The sequence below is a fragment of the Lucilia cuprina genome, chromosome 4, assembly GCF_022045245.1.
Source record: "Lucilia cuprina isolate Lc7/37 chromosome 4, ASM2204524v1, whole genome shotgun sequence".
In the NCBI taxonomy this organism is placed as follows: Eukaryota; Metazoa; Arthropoda; class Insecta; order Diptera; family Calliphoridae; genus Lucilia; species Lucilia cuprina.
The window spans coordinates 84,319,878-84,339,947 of NC_060952.1; the positions used below are offsets into that span (position 1 = coordinate 84,319,878).

At 27.9% G+C, this 20,070-nt stretch overlaps 1 protein-coding gene across 6 annotated transcripts in view; it reads right to left on the reverse strand.

Annotated features, from left to right (window-relative positions):
- The window catches only part of LOC111684952 (homeobox protein prospero), a 135,365-nt gene extending 118,389 nt beyond the window's left edge, over window positions 1-16,976 (reverse strand). For 2 of the 6 annotated variants that reach the window (XM_046950554.1, XM_046950545.1), the window contains exon 1: window positions 15,169-16,976. The gene's annotated coding sequence lies outside the window, so the exon portion shown is untranslated. Of the gene's footprint in view, window positions 1-795; window positions 1,547-1,566; window positions 1,946-6,716; window positions 7,850-15,168 lie in introns of those variants that run through there. The other 4 variants (XM_046950555.1, XM_046950546.1, XM_046950547.1 and 1 more) reach the window with 4 other exon arrangements.
- Window positions 16,977-20,070: the final 3,094 nt, after the last annotated feature.

Sequence of the window (20,070 nt, forward strand, 5' to 3'; positions counted from 1 at the left end):
CATTCTCAGGAGGTAATTTTTATATTTTGGAAGTTATTACAAAGTGAAGTTTTTGTTTTTTTTAATACAGGCTTGTCGTAGGAGAGATGATGTCATTATTATTTGCTTACAAATTCACTACATTTGAAGTCATTCTCAGGTGGTAATTTTAATGTCTCATTTTTGTATTATTGAATACAATTTATTTATAAATTAACTCCAAAATAAAATGGATTTAATTCGAAAAATTTCTGTACAAAAAATATATCTTCAGTTTAAAAAAATTTAATGCTTTTAGGTTCTTTGGAAGTCAAGAAACATCACTTATTTTAAAATAAAAAATTCACATAGTGCTGCTTTTGAAGTGGTGAGAAAAGTTATTTTTTTTTGGAAGTACTTTGTTTTAGTTTTTCCAGGGTAAAATGTTAAACAAATTCAGCCACAAATTTTTAATTATAAAAAAATAAAAATTATTAAAAAAATTAAAAGAAAAATATGTAAAAAATTTTAATTTTTTTATGTTATTTTAAACCCGTTTAAATTTAACACTAACGAATGAAATTTGTTAATATTTTTTTTTCAAATTTTTTAAATATTAGAAATTTTTTAAAGAATTTATTTTATTTTTGTTAATATAACTATTAAGACACTGTTTAAATTTAAAAGTTTTGTCTTTCTTTAATATTTAATTTAAAAATTTATTTTTAGTTTTTTTAAGCACTTTTTATATTTTTTATTTTTTTTATATTTTTTTTATTATAATTTTTTTAATGAAAATATTTTTCTCTTATTTTTATTTTATTTATTAAATCTTACTTTTAATGTTTTCTCTTTATTTTTTTTTCAAACAAAATATTTCTTATTCTTATAAAAAATCATACAAATTCGCCTTAAGATAATGCGTAGATAACCAAAAAAGGGAAATAATATGAATTGTTTTTTTTTTTGTAAGTTGTTCTGCTTGTTGTTGTAGGAGACTTTTTGTGAAAAATTAAAACGGATGTTATTAAGCATAAAGCTTAAGATAAACTACTTCTATTATAAAAATCTCCTTAGATTATTAAGATGAGTAAATAAATATTTCGAAATGAAAAGTTCTTAAATTACAAAAAAAGAACCAAAAAAAGAAAAGAAAAACAAGCAATTAGAGTAAAGCTTTAAATAGATAGATAGAACTCCTACGCATGTTTAGTTATGCTCATTTGCTGCAAGCAACACACATGTATTAACATTTTTTTATAGGTATTAGTTCAAATCTCTAATATCTTCTTAAAGCTTACAACAACAAGCATAAGTTTACAACTCTCTAAACACTTTTTTTGTAAATAAGGTTTAGTGTATGTGTAAAAGTAAATTTAAGCTTATATCTTTTAACTAATACTAATATAAGCTTTACTCTCTTGTTTACTCTTTTACTCTTTGTCATTATGCTAACAAAAATATTAAGGGGACTAAAAGAAAAGCATCATACTAATCACTGAGAGCGTTTGCTATTGTCTAAAGATGTTTTTACTTAGAGAGATTTTAAGATTTTGTGTGTGTTTTTTTTTTTTAATAACTGTGAGTAAAAATTAAAGAAATTCTTACCAGGACTCAAAACAAAAAACTCAAAATTTGTTTTTTTTTTTTGTTGCTGTTGTTGTAACTTTTAGTTAATGTTGCATTTTGTTACATTTTGTTTGTGGTAGTTGGTGGTGTCTTTTGGTTTTTTGTTTCTTTAGCATTTTCTTACAAAACTTAAAAAAATCATTTTTATCTTCATTGTCGTCGTAGCAGTAAACATCATCGTAGTCGTCGTTGTGGCCATGATTGCAGTTGTGGTTTTGAAGTCGTTGCAAAGGTTAAACATTTTTTTCTTGATTGATTGAAAATTATATTAAATTTCTTAAAAAAACTAAATTTTTGTTAAAGAAACTGTTTAATTTCTTTTTTTGTTAATTTTAAATTTTAATAAACACTTTTTAACAATTAACTTAAATATATTTGAAAAAAATTTTTGTTAAAAATTCTTTTTTTTTTTTAGTAAAATAATATAAATAATTATTTTTAGAGGTTTTTTTTTGTGTTAGTTTTTTTGTTGTTGTTGTTGCTGGTGTTTTTGGAGTGAAAAAAAATCCGAAAATAAAAATTTTTATGTAACGTCGACGTTGATGTTAAGTTTTGTACTAATCGTCTAGTATATGGCAAAAAAATCATTTAGCAAGAGCAAACGCACATAGGCCGCGCAAAAACCCCGGTTTTAGCCAAACAACATAAAGTATGCAATACATTTTTTTTCGCTTCTAGTCTTATGCAGTTGTGTTGTTTTATGCTGTTGTGTATATCCATTTTTTTTTTTTGGCCAGGAAACGCGAAAAAATTCACGTATTCATAAAACAGAGGCCTACTCACTATTCTAGAAAAAAAATTTATTCGCTGTTTCTCCCTTTTCCCCCCTCTCCCAGCAGCTACTAAAACATACAGACAGCTTAGCATATAATATTCAATTTTTGGGCTGCATATCTCCTACAGGCAAATATGGTTTTTAGCAGTAACAGGATAATGCAAAAAAAAATCTTGTTTCGTTTTTGACGTTGATTTTTGCCTGATTTGCCTGTTTAGTTTAAGGTTAGAGTATGGGTGCAATGACTTTTCATGTGTACGCATTAAAATGCCCAAAAAAGCAAAAACATAAATAACAAACTCTCTAAATTACTCTCTATGCTCAAATAGCTCTTGCTCTTGTTATTAGTGCGCATTTTCAAATACATACACACATACATGATCCCCCCATTCCTATTAGTTATCTCTTAACATTAGTCTTTTCTAGTTTATCCCCAAATCGTTACCCCCCACGGTACCCCTGTCCCTTAAAAAAAAAACATTCATTTACAAAAACTCTCTAATATTTTGCTGTTCTAGTCTTTTTTTTCTTTTTGTTATTTTATTTTAGTTTTACCCAGTTAGTTGGTTAGAAGAAACGTTTGCTGCATTTTGTTGTGTTTTGTCTTTCATCAAAATTTACACTCAATTTAATAAAAGATAATAAAAAAAAGAATTTTAGCTTAATTTCTATTGTAGTTTTTAATAGATACATTTTTGTTTGCGTGTGTGTGTGTGCTGGTATATTAAATGTCTTATTTGTTTAACATTTCTCCTAATAGTATGCTGTGCTTTTTTATAAGTTTTTCTTAACATATTTGATATTTTTGTTTTTTAGTGACATAGATTTTTTTAAAGGCGAAAATTACTTGTGGGTTTCTTCTCCTTTAGACTTTTTTCTTTAAAGAAAAACACGTGTTTTGTTTAGAAATTTTCTTAACAAGTAGTTGCCGCTGGCATGTGCAAAATGTAAATAGAAAAGAATTGGTTTGTACAAATTAGAAGAAACTGTAATAACACTTTTCTATCAAATTTTTACATACAAAACTAATGAAACTTGAAGGCTTAGGAGGTTATTTTATAAATTTTTTCCCCTCACTTCACTTGTATTTTCATATAAATTGTTTTTGTATTTTCAAAAATTTGTATAAAAATATTTTCAACGCAAGGTAAAGTATTTTACAAAATAAGAGGGGGGGGGGGGGCAAATTTAAAATTTAAAGATTGTCAATTACCGACATTTATATAAGTTTTTGTTGCTGCAACTGAAACTGTTGCAGCAACTTTTTTTGAATAGTAAGTTTTAAAACATTTGGGGGAAATTTGTATAAAGTAATTATTATTTCTTTTTTATTTTTGGAATTTGGGACTGAAACTTCTATTTTAGTTTAGAAAAGAAACAAAACTGAAAACTGTGAAATTTTTCGTGGTACGTATTCTTAGTGGACATATGAGTTTTTCGGTCTCTAGTGTTAACAATTTTGATGCACGTAAAATGATGTCCGTTGTCATTGCTATATTTTCGAAATAATTCAGAATCATTTGGATTATATATTGAAACATTTTATAGAATTACTGCCCAAAAATTTAGTTTCTAAACGTTTCAAAGATATTCATAAATCCAATGAGTATGCAAAAAACATGAATTTCTTTTAAGAAGTTGTTTGAGAAAATGTCTCTTGTTTTAAGAAACGTTTTGACAGACGGACAGAGCTAAATGGATTTCGCTATATATGTATGTAGTGTATGGGTTCGTGAATTTAAATTTTAAAAACTAATATTCGCATTAAAATTCGAAACATTGTTTTGATTTTAGATTCCTATACATATAGTCATTTATCAATAATTTTTAAATAGAACAAATGGAAAAAAAAATCTAGTATGGCCGACTATATATTATCCTACACCACTTAATGTTAAAAGTGACAAAAAAAAGAATTTATACAAGAAGGCTTAAATGAGGATAAGGGTTAATATGGGTATATTCTTATTAATTTTGGTAGAGGAATTTGCGTCTAATCTAATTCAACCATTTTCAATAGCTTTCGTTTAGCAAAAATAAAAAAATGTGCAAAATTTCATAAAATTTAGCGTAAGCAGAACTTTACATGGATACACAGACGGACAGACAACGCACAGACAGACAGAAATATCTAAAATGACACAGAAAGTGATTCTGAACCGAATAATATTGGATTTGGGTAAAGGACCAATATTTTTGGATGTGCATAATACCCTCCCCACTATAGTGTTGTAAGGAATAACAAGTCTTTTATGGACAAGTACTTTATAAACCTTTAATAAATTAAGTATTATAAATAAGGTCTTTAAAAAAAAAGATTATAAGTGTCGAAATTATGTTCAAAAAACTAATCACAATATATCGAGTTCCTATATCCATTTATTGTAATCTGAAAGCAGTAAAAATCGTTTTAACCGTTTTCGAGTTATCGTTCATTAAAGTGCTAAATTTTTCACAATTATTTAGAATCAAAACATAACATTCTGAAGCTAGTGATTTAAAATTTTCTTATAAAAAAATATTAAATATCAATACTTAAAAAACATGTTTTTATAACGGAGGGGTTTGGCGGTTCGAATTTTACTTTCTGATTTGTTTTACTATAATGGTAGTTCTTATATGAAATGTTCAGCTTTAATTTGTATTCTTGTTGCTTGAAAGTAAAGCAGAACAGAGTTATGTAGAGTAGAAGAGAGCAGAAAGGAAATGACTAGAATAGAGTGAAGTATAGTAGAGTACAGTAGAGTAGAGTACAATAGAGTAGAATAGAAAAGAGTAAATTTTGACCCAAAACATCAAATTTGAAGCTTGAGATTTCAGAATTTCTTACAGAAAAACTGTTTAATGATTATTATTAGGGCTAGAATAGAGCATTGGTAGTATACGAGTGTTAGAGTTTTGCTGTCTGATTTGTTACTACTTATATCTACTCTACAGAGTAGATTTGATGAAAGTTGAGTAGAGTTGAGTAGAGTAGAGTAGAAGAGAGTGGAAGAGAGTAGAGAAGAGTAGAGTAGAGAAGAGTAGAGTAGAGAAGAGCAGAGCAGAAGGGATTAAAGCAGAGTGAATTAAAGTAGAGCAGTTCTTTATAGATTAGATCGAAGTTGATTATAGGAACCATATCATAAGAAATATATTTATTATACTAGTCGTAATCATAAAATTTTCTTAAAATTTGAATGTTGTTTACAACTCTAACTAATAAATGTTGAAAAAGGGTTAATATTTCATTCCACACTTAACATAACGGATGGGTAGTCGATACTCTGATTATATCTCATTGTATGTCTTGTGAAAGTAAGGCAGTAGCTAATGGAAATTGAACCGGATCATTTTTTTTTTTTTTCAAAATATTCAATATTGTTTACGAATTTCGAATACTGTAAACAAATAAAACATTCCAAGAAATAAAAAAATTACAAAAAAAGTTTCTGTCAGATCAGAAAATTTTTAATTTTAATAGTTGGGATTATAGAATTAGTCCATAGTTGAGACTATAGAATAGTCTATAAACGGGACTAGAGAAATATTCTAAAGTTAGGACTATATAATATGTAGTTGCAATAGAACAAGACCTACACGAGGCCTGTTAAGCCCAACTTTGTCAGTGTCTCTGCTGGTAATGGAACCCATAGCATCCAGAGTAATAGGCTACAACTAAAAATTAACTACTAACCAATGGATTTACAATACTCTACCAAATAGGTGCTTAACTTTGCTCTATCTTAACCAAAACTTATCGAACCTTAACTGAACCTTATAATTTTAACCGAATATTTTGTAAAATTTAAAAACTTTATCTACTATATAAAAAAAAGATTACAACATGAAACAAATCCCAACTTTTAGTTTTAAAAGACATATAATTGAATGAGACAATTTTTTCAACTGATACTAAAGTAATGATTTTTTAAATAAATTTTCGGTCTTTGTTATAACTATTAAACAAAGGATTTAAAGACAATGTTGTGCTATAAACCTTTGATAAATTGTTATGAATAAGCCAGTAAATGCATTGAAAAATATATGAATTTTTTAGCGTAAAAATGTATTAAGCAATATGAATTTGAATTGAATTTAATAATTAATATTCTTTTTTTTAGAAACCCGCAATGTTTTCAATGTAATTTTTTCAAAAAATAGAATATTTTAGAATTTGTTTTTGGAAATAATTTATAAAATGTGATTGCTGTGATTTATCAGGATGAAGGAAACAAATGAGTTAAATATCAAGACATTCCAAAAATGTTGTAAATATTGTTTAAAAATTAAAATTAACTTCAATAAAAAGTTTTTTTAAAATTACTTTAAAAAAATATATAAATTAATTAGATTAAAATACATAATCACCTACAGGACAATTTACTGATGTTATTTATCCATTTTATTTTGTTGTTTTAATTTATGTAATTGTTGTTGTTCTTGCTGTAATTGTTGTTGTTTTTGTTTTCTCATTAACAACATTGATGTGGCAGCCTTATGTTGGTAATCAGCATTAGTTGTAATATTTATATGAACTCTTAATGTTAAAGCAGCCAAAACAAATGTCGTATATTGTATAAAACTTAATATAATAATTTTTATATTTATGAATTTTTTACACAAATTATTATAAAGCATTATTTGTTTAAAGAAAACTATTTAGAAAATAAATTACACAACATTGCAACATAAAACCATATATATATTTTTATTTTTGGCCGAAAACATAAAGGGTCGTCGTCGCTGTAGGAAGTTATTGTTGTTGTGATTGTAAATTATATATTAAAAAAATGTTTAGTTTATTGTGCGGTTATTCTTTTTAAAGTTTAAAGGTTTTTTTTTCTTGGTTTAAGAAATTTTTACATGTTTTTAATTAATTTAATTTACAGCGACGACGCCCGGGTTTTAAGTATTTTTAAATAAATTTTAAAATAACAAAGGGTTGTTAATGGTAAATTGTAAGGTTTTTTGTTAAGAAATTAGAGAGAATTTTTATTTTCAGGAAATATAATGTTGTTTTTTTTAGGATTTTTTTAAAATTATTGTTTTTTTTAGTAATTTGCTCTCTTTTATTTTAATTAAATTTTAAAGCACATGTTTGTTTAGTTTTGCTTTTATTTTATATTTATTAATTTTGTTTTTATTATGATTTTCATAATTATTTATTTATTGTGTTTATTTTGTTGTTGTGGGGAAAAACCAAATAAAGGGGAGGCTTGCTTATTTAGTTAAGCTGTTTAAATGATAATTGCTTTTTTATATATTTTTGTTTTTTTAATATTTCATTATTATGATGTTTGAGCATTAGTTTTGTTTTTTTTTATACAATATATAATAATTATATATATTTAATACACTCTCTTGCTTTTACACCATTATACTCGTTTATGTATTTAGTTTTCTATATGTATATATATTGTATATAAATACACTCATCATATATAAATACAAATACATTTTATTTTGATTTCATTTTGACTCAAACTTTCTTTTTTTCTATTTCTTTTTATATTATTTTATAAAAGCTTTTTGTTAGAAAATGATCATGTTTTATAATGAAAACGAGTAATAATACTTTTACAAATAAACATATATATAATATATATAATAGATATGTATATATATGTATATATTATATATATAATATATATATGTATATATATTATAATATATTTAGAGTTTTTTGTGTTTTTTTGTTATAGGGTAGTAATATTTTAAGTTGAGTATTTTTTTATATAATTTTTTTTTTTGAGTCCCGTTTAGACACCGTTTTAGTTAGTTTCTATTTCTTTCTTTTTTTTTATTTAGTTCAGTTTTGTGTGTTAAAAAGTTTTTGCGGTATATGTTGTGTGGTACGTTACTTTTTAACCGAGAATATAAAAAAGCAATGTTGTACTCAAAAGACGTCCAAAAGCCGTATGCCAACAAATTCCGGGACATTGAATGCGTTCGGCGTTTTTCATGGTTTTTCGTTAGTGATGATGGAAAACTTCACTAAAGCAATACAAATCGTTATTTCGTTGTTGTTCTTGTTGTTGTTGTAGCTGCTGTTCTTTATAATGTTTTTCTTGTTGCTGTTGCGATTACACACACTACATATAAATTTACCTCCTCTTGCCATATATATATACAACAACAATAACATTTTGCATTGCATTTACATATCAACAACAAAACAGGCATCAGGCATTAACATCAACAACATGGTCATCGTCATCATCATCATCAGCAGTTTCACCATCATCATCATCATCACCATTGTCTTCATCATTACCACCATCATCGTCGCGTTTTATTTTATACATTCACCATTTTTTTTGCTTATATCTTTTTTATGTTTTTCTGTTATTGTGTATTGGTTTGGTTTTTGTTTTTTTTTTTTTTGAAATACGCGCGCGAAAAAATATTGCATAAACTAAGTGGCCCCCTTACTTCCTCTTTTCCAGCTGTACAAATCTTAAGTTTATTGTATATAACACATGAGGCCTATATGCATTTAAACATTTAAGACATATATAACTATGTCTAAAAGGAGAAGTATTAGTTATACTACTACCCCCTAATCTTATGTTCAACAAACGCACTCAAATGCTTAATATCGAAAACAAGAAAAAAAAACAACTCATATCAAAGAAAATCAAATGCACGCACTCGCTTATTTACTTTTGCCATATATACATCCATACACACACTCTCAAAGACACAAAATGCAACTTCCTTGCCACAAACTCCAAACACTACTGGCCCTTAACAATTTTTATATGTACTTGTAGAGCAGGACAAGAGTTACCTAAAACCACCAAAACTCCCAGCATCAAATCCTAAATGCAACAGAAAAGAAAAAACAAAAATACTGCTCTCCTTACCAACAAGATGAAAAATTTATTCGTATATAAAACATGCTCTCCCTAAAATTTCTTTTATATAAACAGAGTAAAATGTTCCAAAAAAAAAGGAAAAAAGAAGAAGTTAAAATAGTCAAAATAAATGCAAAAAGCTTAAACCCTACTCCCGCCTAAAAGTAGGCATAAAAACAAAATAATTAAAATGCACACCAACATGCAAACCTACCTACATATACATTACATACATATCCACCAACTAACACTCTCTTAGTAAATACTCCTTCTCTTTGCAACAACACTATATCTACTCTATAGGCCTAACAACATTAACATGAACAAAAAAAACAACAACAACAATTTCTATTTGGTTAAAGTCAAAAAGAGACAAAAAAAAATCAACATAAAAAGTCTATTGCAAAATGCAACAAAACTGCATAACAAAAACAATGATACATAACTAAAAACTGCAGCTTCATTATTAAGACAGTAACAACAAAAAAAGCCGGTTTACTCTCTTGTCTGCTGCTGCTACTATTATTGCTGCACTCCTCAACCTATCCACTGCACAAAACCCACTTGTATGCATTTCTTTTTGGCTCTCTTACTCTCTGTTATGTTTTGTCAATTTAGTATATGTTTCTTTTTTTCTGAACTTTTTCCTATATGTTTGGGAAAAAGGGGCATTTAGTTTCCGCTTTGCGCAGGTCCTGAAATGCATTTCCTTCTTATTTGTTTTTCTACTATGCATTCTCTAGGTATATGCTACATACATATGTAAGTATATGCTTGTTGTTGTTTTTTTTTACAACAAGAGACTAGAATTGAAAAACAAGGAAAACATCAATACATACGTCTAAATAAAAACAAACCAATACTAGTGCAGTTATTTGCATTTTTCTTCTTTAACTGAGTGTGAGTAAGTGCTGATGCGTTTTTTTCTTTCTGATTTTGTCGGAGAGGCAGTAGTGGGGAGGTTAGAAAAAGGAGAGGTGTTATGTTTATGTAGTTTGGAGCTAGCATTTGAGTTTGTGTTGTTGTTTTGGATGGGGGGGGGGGTGATGCTTAAGTACTAAGTGCATTTTAGTATTGTTTGCATGTTGCATGTGGCATGTAACGCATTTTGTTGTGGTGGGTAAGGGGTGTTAGATACAGATTTCTTTTGGCTTGTTATTTTGGTAGATCGGAGATCTATTGGACAATGTGTTAAACTAACAATATATTGCTTTAATTAGAATTTATTTCATTGATTTTTTTTATTTTTGTTTGAATTTTAAAATCTAATTTTTCATAAAAAATATTTTTAACAATAAGAATTGATATTTAAAATGGAGATTTTCGTCAAAATATTTCTTAAAAAAAGAATTTTTTATTTCTTCCGTAACATTGAAAAATTTTTGGTTTGTATGATATTCTGTCAGTTTGTTCGATTTTATGAAGGAAAGAAGCCTGTCTGTCTTTCTGTCTGTCTGTCTATATGTCTGTATATCTGTCTGTCTGTCTGTCTGTCTGTCTGCCTGTCTATCTGTCTGTCTATCTGTCTCTCTGTCTCTCTGTCTGTCTGTCTATCTGTCTATCTGTCTATCTGTCTATCTGCCTATCTATCAGTCTGTCCCTCTGTCTATCTATCTGTCCGTCTATCTGTATGTCTGTCTGTCACTCTGTCTATCATCTGTTTGTTTGTCTGTCTGTTTGTCTCTCTGTCTGTCTGTCTGTCTGTCTGTCTGTCTGTATGTATATGTATTTGCCTGTCCGTTAATCTGTATATCTGTGTGTATGTCTGCAGTTCGTCTGTCTGATTGAATATCTGTTTCCATGTCCGCTTGTTTATCTAAATAGGTATCTGTCTTCTCGTCCTTCTCTCTAACAAATATTAATAAAATTTCCTTAAAATGGTTATTACACAAGCTACAGTTCTGTCTGTCTAGATATCTGTTTCCAGGTCGTTTGTTTATCTTCATCGATACCTACCTACTCGTCCGTCTATTTGTATATCGCCCTTACATCTGTCTGAGTAAGTAAACGTTCGTCTATATAAATAAAACTAAAATTAATAAAATTTTCTTAAATTATAACACAAGTTTTTTGTCAAATACAGTAGAGTACATACAATTTTCAGCATTTAGCCTTAGTATATAAGTTATGGGTTAATATATCTGGAAAAGAAGATCTTTTCAAGCTGTTATGATGTCTCAAATATGGCTAAAAACGGAGTTTTTTAAATATCAGAGATACCATATATGGAAACTTACAAGTTATCGTTTTCAGCACTTAATCGTTAAATACTCTCTGGCCTGATTTTTGAAAACTATTGGCAAAACTTGTTAATAATTTGCAATTGTAATCATTTAACTTTAAACAGACTTTTCAATTACTACTACATATCGTTCTGATTGTGCTTCTTCGATAAAATGTAGAAACTGCATACGTTTTTGCACACGATATACATTGACTGTATTTTCTGTTTTGGGGACAAGTATGCCACCAATGACATCACTAGATGTAAGACATTTAAAGTTTGACATTAATGGTAACTGCGTTAGTTTAAAAACAAACTTAATGAATAATTTTCTTAAAGTTTTCGAAAGCCGTCGGATTTGTTATTGTGGTCACATTTCCTTTGTTAAAAATAACCGATCTACGATTTCAAATCAGCTCTAAATTTACTGAAAATATATTCTAGCAAAAATTAGTTAAAACTTCCATTAAGTAAATTACATACTTAACAACATATTTTTCAAAAACTACTACCTATCGTGCAGATTACAAAGAGATATCTTAATACTATTTTAATACTTTTTAATTACTTGGTCCTGTAAAGCTCTATAGGTTTTCTCATGCAATTTACAACGATAACGTTTTCTAATTACTAGTAAGTAATTGACATCACTGTGTTTAAATAATGACTTAATAGGCTTTTGTGTAAAATTTTGCATTTTAACACATTAATTGTAATGATAGTTTTTATAGAGATGACTTAATAGACTCAGAAGTTGATTATATCGGTATACTTTAAGATAGTTTTAGCGTTTTTGTACGTAGCAAATATCAGCATAAGACCCTCCACTCCCTCTCCCCTCCCTATAGTTATATAGGGTATAAATATCATCAACATGAACATTATTAATCAAACATGAAGTTTCAAATGCTTTCAAAACCAATAATTTAGTTCCGCACTATTTATATTATGAACAATATAGGCAAATTAAAATAATAAATAGAACTGTTTATATTACAGTCAACTTCCTTCTATGCGAACAAAAATATTTATCTTTTAAAATGCTTATTTGTAAAATTATATTTAAGTTAAAATAAATTTTCTTAAAATTATAATATTTTTTTTTATAAAATTTTAATATTTATCATACGCCTAGTGTGTATAATAAAATGTTACCCCAAAGTATGCTATAGATTTTCTATGTAATAATAATGACTGTGATTCATGCGACGTATACATGTTTACTCAGTGTTTGAATTAAATATTAATCATACGTCTGGTGTATGCGTTAGTAGGTGCTGTTAATAAATATGCAATACTTTTTGTTTAGATCTATTTAAACAGGATACAGGTGGCGTATAATATATATATTTTGTATTGAATTATTTAATAAGTATACGTAAACAAAATTAGATAGGTTTTATTTAGGAAGTAAAAATAAATAAAAAAAATTTTGTCACTATTCTGGTTTTTAAAGGTGAGTTATAAACGCTAAACTTATTTCCTTGAAGAATGACTAATCGTTATTAAACTTTTGTTATGTATTAAGGATCTTTGTAAGGAGAAATAATATAATTCTTTTTTAATTGAAGTCAATTATGTGTACTAAAGTCATTTATTGAAGTATAACTTCTATTGGGATAAATACGTCCCGATTTTAACGCATACTTACAGTATAAGTTATGCTTATATACTATGGTTCTTGAAATTTAAGGCGGATTGGTATATTGTGATCTTCAAGCCTACTTTGTACATTGGTCAATTCTAACAGTATAATTTCTGGGTATAGCATTGTTACACAATATCGGGGCCTAGATAGAATCGTTAAACCCTATCGTGCATTCAAAAGTCAGACATACAGACAGAGAGAAGAAAGCATAGAAATAGCTTAATCTTGTAACCTAATAAAGCCTAAGTAAATTCCGTTAATAACAAACAAACTTTATCCATAATATGTAGAGTTTGAATTCTATCTAGATAAAATGCGTCAATACCAAACGTTATTAAGAGTATAAAGAGATTAATGCACGGAAACAGCTGGACCATCATGTAATCTAATAACGACGTCAATACCAAACAAACTTTATCAAGAGTATTAAGAGCTTGAATTTTGCATTCAAAAAACAGGCACATACAGACAGACGAATCTAATAAGCGCCACCGTTTTGTTATCTAATATGAATTAGATAAAATCCGTCAATATCAAACAATCTTTATGAAGAGTATAAAGAGCTTGAACTCTATAGTGCATTCAAAAGACAGACAGATGGATGAAAGCACGGAAATGGCTAGACCATCATGTCTTTTAATCTAATAAGGCCGTCAATACCAAACAAACTGTATCAAAATAATGTAGAGCTTGAATTTTATTGTGAATTTTAAAGACGAACACACGGAAATGTTATATGATCTAGATGACATCCGTCCAAATACCAACACTTGAGTATATAAAGCTTGAAACCTATCGTGCATTCAAAAGACAAATGAACAGACGCTAGCAAAATAACATCTTGTTATCTAAATAGTACCCATCGTAACACTAGTGTCCAGATTATGGATGTCCAAGTTTTTTTTTTAAAGGATTTCGTATGAGGGTTTGTATCAAAAGAAACTGTCACTTAGAAAATCAACTATATCATACAGCTAGATATCGGCTAGGTCCGATTTCAACCGCTTTTCAATAGTTCTTGTCAATAGAAAAACAATGTTTCATTAACTTTTCCAATTGTAAACTAAATTGTGTTCATTGCGAGACTGTATCGTGTTCAAAAGTCGTATATGAATTCACACATGAACAAACAGACGTAGAGACAGAAGTTCATACCTTCTTGTATTAAAAAGTGATATTCCTTGTTCTATTTATTATGCATTATATCATAACACTAGTGTTTATAATAAAAGTCAACTATATCATACATCTGGGTAAAACTATAGACCAATTTCAAACGCTTTTCAATAGTTCTTGTCAATAGAAAAGAAACGCTTTTCAAATTGGAAACCGAATTGTGTTCATTATGAGCTTGTATCGTGTTTAAAAGTCACATATGAATACACATATGGACAGTCATACAGACTTAGAGACAAAAGGTCATAGCTTCTTGCATTAAAAAGTAATATTCCTCTCTGTGTTTATTATGCAGATTTATATCGTAATACTAATGTTTAAAGGCTGATTGTGGATGTTTAAGTTATTTTTTGATAAGTATATCAAATGAAGTTTTCTGTCAAACGAAACTGTTATTACGAAAATCAACTATATCATATTGCTAGGTAAAATCATTGATTAAATTCAAAAGCTTTTCAACAGTTCTTGTCCATAGAAGGACAATGTTTCATCAACTTTTTAAATTGGAAGCTGAATTGTGTTCATTGTATCGCGTTCACAAGTGGTATATCAATACACAGATGGATAGACAGTCTTAGAGGCAGAAGGACATTGCTTTTTGTATTAAAAAGTGATATTCCCATCTTTCTCTCTCTCTCACTTTGAATTTAACACAGGTTTGAAAAATCTCTTTGAGATACATACACTTTCTTAAGAAAAACTATATTTGAGTTGAACTGCGATTGCGCGAACAAATTATTAGTTTTCATGTGCTTATAGATACAAATTTCTCAAAAATTCTTTAAATTAATTTTTATTTTATATAAATTAAACATTTTTCTATCTTGTACAAAATTTTCTCTTAAACATATTTTGAAATTATTTATTTATAATAAATTTAAAATAGTATTTATAATTAATAAATTAATGTTCAACTTACCTTCCAATAAAAGTGCATATAAAATTCTTTGTTGATCGTTTCTATCACAATAATGTTGTTGCTGTAGTTGTTGCAGTTCTGTTTGTAAAATCTTAACATTTCTAAACATTATGATTAGCGTTATAAGTGTGATAAATATTTTATTGAACGTTTGATCTAGAGTTAAGTGAGTGAATAAGTTGGATTTCTGTAGGAGTGGAATCTCTTTTTTGTTGTGCTCTCGTTTAGTTACTAAGTTCTTTTGTTACGCGTTTTAAAATTTAGTTGCTTTTTTGTTCTTTTACTAAATATAAATAATTTTGTTAACAAAAATACGTTTTTCTTCTTTTGATTCAGGTAATTTTGTAGTTTGATTTTGATTGAATTTTGGTTTTGTGTTTTTTTTTTTTGTTGAATACTTTTGCTAAAGTATTTTGAAGGATCGAAATAACTTTGTTTTTCAATTTTTTAGTTTTGGAAATTTTGAATAAACAAAGAATGTAATAAATTGCCAAAAGGTATTTAAAAAGTTGTTGTTGTTGTGGTTTGTTTGTTTTATTTAACGTCTGAATTCTATTGAATTTTGCTTAAAGATGTCAACGAGTGCCAAAATTCAAAGTCCGAAAAAGGAGTTTTCTCGAGCGTGTGTGTGCGTGTGTGTGCATATAAAAGGAACTTAAAAATGAATGGCCGGAGCGGGGTTGATCGAAAGTAGGAGGAAAAAACTGATGACTAAAATTCAGACGTTTTTGGGGCGTTTTATCGAAAGAGACAAATAAATCGAAAATGCGTTTGTTGGTTGGTTGTTGCTGCTAACGGATTTGTAACGGTCGTAACTATTTTATTTTGCTTTTCTTTGTTTTGATGGAGTTTATTTTATTTCAGTTTAATATTGGTTTAACTAAGAAGTTCTGTTAGATTTATTTAAATTGCTTGGCTTGTTGCTGGTATTAAATTTTGAGGTCTATTGTTTTTGTAAATAGAGATGGCCAACGGTTAATGTGTTTGAACAAAAATTTAGAATTTCACATTTTAAAAAGTCACATTTTTGTTTGTTAGTTTGTGTTTTTGTTTCTATTTAAGATTACACATGCCTTTCACTTGCTAAAGCATTTCACTCAAGACGGTGTGGCAGCGCTCAGGAAATAGGGTGTTTGAAAATTATAAGGAAAATCATAGAAAGACACACTCATTAACTTGGGGAAAAACATGTTGATGGCGTTGTTAGAAAAGTAAGTTTTAAAACAAATTTAAAGAAAATAAAGTTCTGTTTTTGTTTAAGGCCACATCAAATGTTCACTTTGCACACAGAATCAATGACACAATAAAATAACTAAAAACACTTTTAACTAAACTTTAAACTAGTCCATATACTTGTATAAACACTTTTTTAATATTTTTCTTAGAGTTCTTCTCACAGAGACCTTTAAACGTTTTAGTTTAAATTAAAATAAAAAAACAAGGTCAAACTTAAACTTAACTTTAACTTAAATGATATAACTATGATGATTATGATGATGATTTTTGTTTGTTTTATTTTTGAAGTTCCAAAAAATCGTTGTAAAATTGTTGTCCAGTTAAGAGATTTCGGGAGATTTGTTGTTCTTTAAAAAATTTTTTTATTATTAAATTTTAGAATTTTTTAATATTAATTTATTTTATGTTTTTTTTTTTAAATTGTCCCAAAAGTTTTAAGCAAGTTGTTAACTAAACAAAGAATAAATGATGTGTGTATAGTATTGTATTTAGTTTTATTAATTTATTTTAAATATATTATAAAAATTTGTTGTGTTGTTTAGTCTGCCTGCTGCCGTACACTAAAAAAATGCCGCGTTTTAACAATCGCGTTTAGTAAATTTCTATGTGTGGCCATTTGCAACATAAAAATGTTGTTGATGATAATAACAACAACAACATCATCAACAGAAAAAAATATAACTACAATAGCAACAACAACAAAAACATTGAATATACCACCATTTATAAACAGCGACAATACGGAAACTAACTATACTACATACAAACAAACATACATACAGCCATACTAAAAGGATACACATTTATACATACACTTACAGTTGTTAGACTTATGTATGATTGTATGTGCAAATTGCAAACATATCACAAAACATTTTTAGCTTTTAGTTTAAACGTCACCGTCATCGTTTGGTTTCATCGCTGCTGTTTGTGTTGTTGCTGTTGATTATGATGCTGATGATGATGTTGTTGGGATGCTGGTTATTGCTGTTAATATTCACATATACCTTTACATATAACAAGTAGTGTAGAATTTTTATTATCGTTTCCATACTAAACACAATGGGTCCATTTGTATAAAACAGTATTATAATTTTTGAAGTAGATCTTTAGTTTCATTATCGCTTTATTTATTCCCATTAAAAAAAGTGAATTTTCAATGATCTCTCTAGGAAAATCTTTCAAATATTTGTATAATTTACAACAATTTAGCTTATGATATACAAAACATATAAAATTAGTTAGTTAGTTAGTTAGTTAGGTAGATAGATAGATAGATAGATAGATAGATAGATAGATAGATAGATAGATAGATAGATAGATAGATAGATAGATAGATAGATAGATAGATAGATAGATAGATAGATAGATAGATAGATAGATAGATAGATAGATAGATAGATAGATAGATAGATAGATAGATAGATAGATAGATAGATAGATAGATAGATAGATAGATAGATAGATAGATAGATAGATAGATAGATAGATAGGTAGATCGATCGATAGTTGAACTACTCATTTTACCTTATCGACCTATAGTGAATGAAAGTCTAGTATTTCCCTATTTTCGCCATTTACGGTTTCAGTTTCATTGCACGTTCAAAACCTACACAACATCATTATCATCTTTATCACCATCTAACTCTACAATATCGTCAATACGTGTTTTGTTTCTACCTCTCGCCATTGATGTTTCCATTCTTTGTTTCTACTATAAAGAATCATCCGTGTGTTTACTCTACGCGTACATTTATAATGGTCATGGCCCTGCTACCATTTCATACTCATCGTCATCATTATCGTGGTCGTCATCATCATCATAATGATGTCGTTTCATACATTCAATATTCGCTATTGTTATGAGAGCAAAAAAAAATCAATGATTTTTGTTGCTGTCTCCACGCTATTAGTTGCAACAGTAGTGCAACCAATACTACTACTGTCAATGCAACTAACAACTACAAAAACGCTAAAATATAAATACTAATACACATAAATACTTGTTATTTGTACTTGTATTTTTATACATAAGTTGTATTTATATTATTTTCCTATTGGATTTTACCCGTTTGCAATTGTCGTTGGTGTTGTTGTTGTTCGGGGATTTTTTGTATTAATTTCTATAATTTTGAAAAAAAAAACATGTTATATCCTGTTTTCAAAAAATTTCTATTAAATGGCTGATGACATATAATGCGTTTTTCATGTTATTAGAGAATATTTACGCATTGTAGAGGAAATGGAAAAATGCAGTCGCGAATATGGGTGTTTCAACAAAAATGTTTATTTAATGTTTCGAAATAATAATGACATTTTTTTGTTATAAAACTATTTTGGATCTATTTGTACGTAAGATATTATGGTTTGCAATAATCTTTTTGATATTTTGCTGTCAATATATTGACAGATTCTTAAGTGAAGCCTATCTTGAGAGATCATATTCATTGATCAAAAAATAGTCGTCGGATTGGCCAAGATCAGTATTATGAGATGGTTGGTGCAAAACTTTACATGATTTCTTTTAATATCTATGGTCAACATGTGGTCCATGATAGAATATTACTATCTGGGCGATTTTTCTGAACGATTGCATCTAACAAATCATTGGTATACCTTAACGGATCTTGTGATGTCTTGGCTATATATCGGCTCAATAAGTAGGAACCTTTTGTTTCCACTATATACATCCTCATCAATATTTGTCTTTATTATGGTTTCAATCTTCTCAAACTTTCAGAATCGTTGCTGGGACTAGGTATTCCCTTTATGTTATGGATCCATTATATATGGAAATTTCCATAACTTAATTTATATGTATTTATGGTTTTGGAAAAAAAATATAAACTCATGCTTAGAAAATTATATTTTTTTTATATAACTGCTATATAATACATAACACAAAAAAACGGCGAAAATAATATTTAGTAAATAAGCCTAAAAATGTCCACTACAAAAAAAGTAATACAACAACATCAACAAAAATATTATACTATATATTATAATTTTAGGCTTCTATTGGCCGGTACTTTAGAAAAAATCAACACGCATTAATAAAAACGCGAGTAAAATAAAAAACACATACATACACAACACAAGAAAAACGCATACTAATACATTATAGGCATAAAACTTGTATATACATCTGCTTATGTAAACATAACAACTACGTAATGCCATTCAGTATATAATCAAATATACAGAAGTATGTATGTCTGTATGTTAACGCTAAATAGACAAGTAGAAGTGCATTATGTTTTGGCTAAAAACTCTTACACCCCTGTCACTCAAAAATGCCCTTTCGAACATTCAATTCTATAAACTGAACATGATAATGATGAACAAACTAATATTTTGTTGTGTAGATATATGCATGTATATGATTTAGTAGGGACACACACATACAATATATATATATATAAAAAAAATATTCGCGATTTTTTGTTTGTATTTCAAATTCTGCGTTTATATACATATTTCAACTCTCCTGGTGTTAGTGTTCAATATTATATGTTTTATAATAAAAAAAACATTTTTTATTTTATAATAATTTCTCCTTTTTTTATTCAACTGTATATTTTTTTCCCAAATGATAAATGAATGGATGAATGAACGTTTCGCTGGCTGGCTGGCTGGTGATGATGTTGATGATGGTAACCATGTATT